This window comes from Dermacentor variabilis, chromosome 8 (genome assembly GCF_050947875.1).
Source record: "Dermacentor variabilis isolate Ectoservices chromosome 8, ASM5094787v1, whole genome shotgun sequence".
Classification (NCBI taxonomy): Eukaryota; Metazoa; Arthropoda; class Arachnida; order Ixodida; family Ixodidae; genus Dermacentor; species Dermacentor variabilis.
Genome location: NC_134575.1, coordinates 23,560,139 through 23,566,138, shown reverse-complemented (window position 1 = coordinate 23,566,138; position 6,000 = coordinate 23,560,139).

Below are 6,000 nucleotides of genomic sequence, written 5' to 3'. Positions count from 1 at the left end.
ACATATGCATTCTCGACAGGAAAGTAGCGAGCGCAGTGTTTTCAAGAAATGAAACGCAAGCAAGACAGATGACGATCATTGTTGTGTGGCAAATATACACCCCAAAGGGTGGAACTGTTCTTAGCGTGGGGAGCAGGTGATGCGCTGTGGCCGATGGGCGCGGAAACAGGTTACTCCGATCCTTTGTTGGTAAATAGGTCCAGCCCTTTCGTGCCTGTTATGCAGTAAATACGTCATGTTTTTCGACATAAAAGCAGGAAGCTTAATTTTCGTTTACGAATGTAACGAAATTAAGTAAATTGAGAAAATTATGAACCGGTTATATAAAATGCGACGAGTCACAGCACTCGTGAAGCGAGATAAAATTAAAGGTGAAATAAAAAATACATTGGGAAAATTGATAAAACGGATAAAATTAAGAAATGACTATGGTCAACGGTAAAATCCTCAAGGGCAACTGCATTGAAATTAAGTTCGCTGAAATAATGTGTCTGCCCGCGCTGAAATTATTCTTGTGCTTATTTCTTCTGGTGACTCCCCGCCCCCCTCCACCCCATCAACTGGTCTTCATCCTTGTGTCTTAGTGTTTCAGTGCTTAACAGATAAGCAGCCGTCATCATTCAATTATGTTGAGAGTAAGCTTGTTTTTCGTATAATTGATTTCATAGTTCCTCGTCTTGCAATTCTAATTTCCCAACATGCTCAGTAAATAAGCGCAAGCATGGCCTCGCGCTGTGCCTTAATATACGGGGCTAATTCTGTTAAAGAAAGCTTAAAACGCTCCATCTTAACAAAACAGGTACACTCGCCATTACCGGCAATGCCGACTTGCTTGCCTTAATCAGCAGAATGTGCCAATGTATAAATAAGCAATGATTCGTAATAACTTTTTTTAAATGCGTCAGAAGCGGACCCCGACGGGATCGGCAGCGATATCTAGACCAGCGCCGGCAAAGCCGTAGCGAGCGCCAGAGCCAGAGCCGGAGCCAAAGCCGGATCCTGCGCCAGGGCTTTGAGCGGCCCACAGCTAAAAGAGATAAGGCGTAATGCAAAAGCGTATCGTCGGGTATGCGTGCCCCAGCTGGGTTTAATTGCGAGAAGTGTCAAAACGCATTCTCACAAAAAAATATCGTAATAGAAAACTCAGTGCCCTACTACTCTGTGAAAAAATGATGACCAGCGAAGCTGTGTATGTGGGCCCTTTAATGGCGAACGGCACCTCCATCGCGGGTCGGCCCGGCATTGCCCTATCTTCGGGATCGGCCCATGTACGAAAAACTGTTGGTCCATGCACGGGCGTGATCCACCAGATTCTATAGGCACAGACGGCCTCGCTGTAAAAAAAAAATCGAACTGGAATAGACACTAGTTAGTGCGGATTGCGGTTTGACGCCACGGGCTCTATAGGAAAACCACGTAACCTTATCTCAGTACCCTTCCACCCGTGCAAGGGGTAGGCCGCGTGCGGTGAGGACTGCGGAAGAACAGCGCGCCTGCGAAGAACACCGTCGTGAGTAGAAGCGGCAATATGCACAAAGACGGCGGGCGGCACGTAATACGGACGAAGATCGTGCCGCAAACGCCAAGCGTACGCACCTTTGGTTGGATCACCCCTACCGACTCCACTCCCATCGTAATTGTGGGTGATTTCAACATAGACCTGTCTCGGCCAGACGGAAAGTCGTTGTTCGTGGTATTGCTCTTGGAAGGGTTCGACTACAGAGAAAGAAATTCAACAAGAGTGGACACTCCCATAGAGCCCAGCGGCCATATCGACTGTAACGCTCCAAGCCGCCGGCATTATAATACCTGAACCACTCATCTGAGGGGGGGAGGGGGGGGTATTGTGTAAGAGTCCATCTGGTGGACGGTCCATTTTGGCCGCTGCTGAATGGATGCAGCTGTACGAGAGAGGAGGGAACGAGCGGCCCTAGCCAATAAGCAGTGGCCGAAATGGACAGTCCACTAGGTGGACTGTTGCAGAATATCCCCCCCTCCTCCAGGTTTCGATTTTGGGCGCGCCCAGGTTGAACGCTAACTGGAACGCTTTACGCCGGCTGCGCTCATCGGCATGGCATCATTTTTTTTTTTACTCCTCAACCGTGAGCGGTCGTTGTGTGGAATCGTTGTATTAAGTAAAAATGATTACGAAGAATCTCTACAAGCCTCCATAGAATCTGTGCCGCGTACAATTTCATAATGTAGACGCAAGACGCCATGTGAAATGTGGAAATTATTATTTTGCTCCATATAAATGCTCGTTCCGGACTTTTGTGCATTCATCCAGCGGTGTGGCAGCAGGTGCGCTGCCATAGCGCCCTCACGAAGCTCCACAGGACGGCGCCAGCTGGAAAAAGTAAATTAGATGCATGCGTCATTTTGGTATTAACACCTTGTATAGGAATACTGCGTGTAGAAGCGAAACGTGCGAAAGTGGTGAATGGGCGGCAGTACAAACAAAAAACAATTCGCTTTTACGTAACATGGCGTAGAAGATACCCGACCCCCATCCCAAACAATACCCTACGTAAAATATGACAAAAGCATCCGATTTCCAAGTATTCCCACATTCCCGGGCCTTATTTCCTGCACTTTAAGAGCACAAATATACGAGCGAATGCACATTTCCAAAACAACTTTGCCTCAACCGACGCGATGGTACGATACATACACAGAGGTGGCCACAACACAGGCTCTCAACCAGACCATGCTAGACGCTCACAGAATTCCTTCTACTCGCACTCTAAGACAAATGCGTGGGGGCGAAGCTTGTTTTCAGTCGTTCAGATGACAGAATTTTCTACTTCCTGGTTTCTGAGCTCCTCAGCATTATCTTTTGCCCGTTCTGCCGGCGCAAGCAACGCACCCCCGTGTTATCACTCTTGCAAACGCTCGTCACGTTTTCGACAAGCGGGAGCACCGAAAGAAGGTATATGTTGTGGCGGGGCCATTAAAAATCGTCACAAACTTGTCCCACTAAGACTCGGTACACGCCAAACCAACTTTGTCACCACGGCCGGGCTGCTTTTCGCTAACTGCGTCCTCAATGTATCCCAAAAAGTATGGAAATTAATTGCACTAGTGGTAATGTCAGAGAAGGTGTCACGAACTTGACCGAGTAAGATTCAGCACGCGCGAAACTACTGCATCGCACGGCCGAGCTGCTTCTCGCTAACTGCGTCACAACGCCAGGCGCGGCGAGCGCACCCAGAAAACTACCGAAATTAGCTACAATAATGTGGGGCCCATGGAAATTGTCACAAACATCTCTCAGCACGAGTAATTAACTCAAATAACCTGCACCAGGACAGCTGAGCTGCTTTTCGCTAACAGCGTCGCAAGCCTCGGTTCTATGCTTTCAGCCTAGGATTTAAATGCGTCGCAGACTGTCAAACGAAATTTCTCGCCTTGCGGTAGTCCAATAGTGCAGTTGTGCCATGTCGACGTGCAGAAGTACCGCAAGAATACAGCGGGAGCCCAACAAACCAGGCTACATCCAAAAAAGAAAGAAAGAAGAAAAAAAAGAGGGACGCGTCGCCGCACAGACGAACTTCGCAAGCGCAGACGGCCTCGCTCGCTTTGTCCATAGATGCTTCGGCGGCGCGTCCGGCGTATGACGCATGCATCTCGCTCTTCTGGCGTGCCGTTAGCTTGTTGCTAGGTGACGCAAGAAATGTAAGTCGCAAAGTTCATATATGTGCAAAACCTTTCAGTTTAAGCGGGAAAAAATAAACAGAACAGAACAATGTCTGTTAACTCCATTTCACATTATTTTCCGATGCTCGCGGCAGCTAAGGGACGGCATCATTACTAGCGTGCCGCATTTCCTGTGGTCAGTTTTCGCCGAGTACCCGTCTTGTTGAATTTCTTTCTGTACGGTTCGGCATTCAATGCTACACAAGCATCAGTGGGCCCATGACGCGTCATTGGTTGTGTATGGACTTCACATTTGCCTGGAACCTTTCCAGTGTCGCCACAGAGCCACGGGCCCTATATCATAGTGATTATAATGCGACCGACACATTGGTGGCCAAACGATAAATAAAAAACAAACAAAGTTAAAAATAAAAAAAACTCACTGAGTATGCAATTTAGTAAAGCAACAAAAAAAGTTATTAAAAAAACTAAATTCATCGTGGAATGTGTCTTTTATTTGCAATCGACATACTTATTTCAACATATTTATCGCCATGCCACAGCTCCTCTGATTATCCACATTCGAAAAGTGGTATCACTCTGAATTTTTGTTTTCTATTCTTGCGAATTTTAAATCGGGCGAAGCGCGGGGAGGGGTTGACTTCACGCATCCGTCGAGCTTGACACCGCTCCACCCTTGTCACTCGCTCGGCGATATCGCCAATCGGATCGCGCTCGGTCATGTGCTTCCGTTGCAGCGCCAAGTATGAAGATGGCAGAGATAAGACTGAGAAGCTCGATCAGGCGTGCGACGAACGGAAGACGCTGGAAACGAGGTCAACTAAGCGTTAGACGAAGATGGCTAAATCGGGGCATCGCATGTGTTGTGCGGCTGTGCTGTTCTCCCACCGGCATATCCAGTTCTGCAAAGTGTTCCACGTTTCCTGATGACAACAGGTAAGTACAGGTATCTCACTCTGCTTTCTCAGCAGGTGTTCATTTTGCATGATTAAACCAGTTCTGTGCAAGCCTGAGTGGACTTGCATATGAGCAACGTCGCTCGACTCATTGGTCATGAAGGTAGTCCGTCTGCTGCCTGGTGAAATTCTTGCCATCAAGGGCTTGAGCGCGTGTCTGTTTATATTGCTCAGTTAACTTACTTCAGGCTCAGCTTCGGTGTGTGTACGCATTTAAGCGCCTATATCCCACACGAGGCTCAATTATTGTATGTTTTGCCCACCAAGATACGTTTAATGATACCTACGAGAAGAAAGGGGGTTAACCGAGGGGCGCGATCTTTACTAATCATATCATAAGAATGTCATACCATATCATTGTTTGTTGGCTTAGGATAAATCTTTAATATTACCAGTTATACAAGTATAGGGTATTCAATGCTAATTAGGTACGAACTGGTAATAGCCCTTGTGATGCAGGGCGGGATTAGTCTTTCTTTTTCATGAATGGTTGGTTTGCTGCGTTGCTGTTGCGTCAAAATAGTGTATTAATAGTAGCCGTGCTTTTCTGTATATAGGAATATGGCCCAAAGTGTGACAACCGGCAGCTTATATGCGCTTGTGAGCGCTATACAAATTGAACACAAAAGTAATTGAAACGTGCTCCTTCATTCGGCATGCAGTTCAAACGATGATATCAATTATAGGCTACTGTATGTTTACGCAGATGCATTTAGCCTGTTTAAAATTCTCTGCACCTTTGCTTCTGATATTGTCAGTGAAATGCATGTGTATTGTTCTGAACCTTCTATAAGACACAAAATATATGCACCGTCATAACAGACATGTCAGAGTCGCGTTCCGTGTGACCAGCTCATTATGGTGAGCAATTTTCGCGTTTGTTTGGTTCTTCTTGAATCTGTGTTCCCTTATTATGTACAAATTTCAGTTGTGAACGCAAATTGCTTCTGCAGATTGACACTTTCGCATTGCGTGGAGATCAGTATTTTTCCAGTACGAAATGTGTGAATAAAAACAAAAGCGTTCAACTTTTACTTGTATTGAGTCTTGGCTGACTGAGAAACCGGTCAGCTTTAATTCATCCACTTCATAACACACGAAAAAAAATTATGTGTATGTATGTGTTCGTCTTCGTCTTTAGCGCGTTCTTTATGAAGACCGGCTTATTACCAGCGCCAGTGAGTTAATTCCAAGCAGAACGTCGTTCAAGACTTTGAATGCCGAGGCAAGCAGAATGTTCTAAAAACATTACAAGTTAAAAACCATCGTTGATAATTAAAGAGCAAACTGGAAGACCAATAGCTTTCGTCTCACGTGGCCAACAACAAACTTGAGGCCACTCTTGTTGTATATATATATACACGATGCACGCGCAATTTTGCTGTGT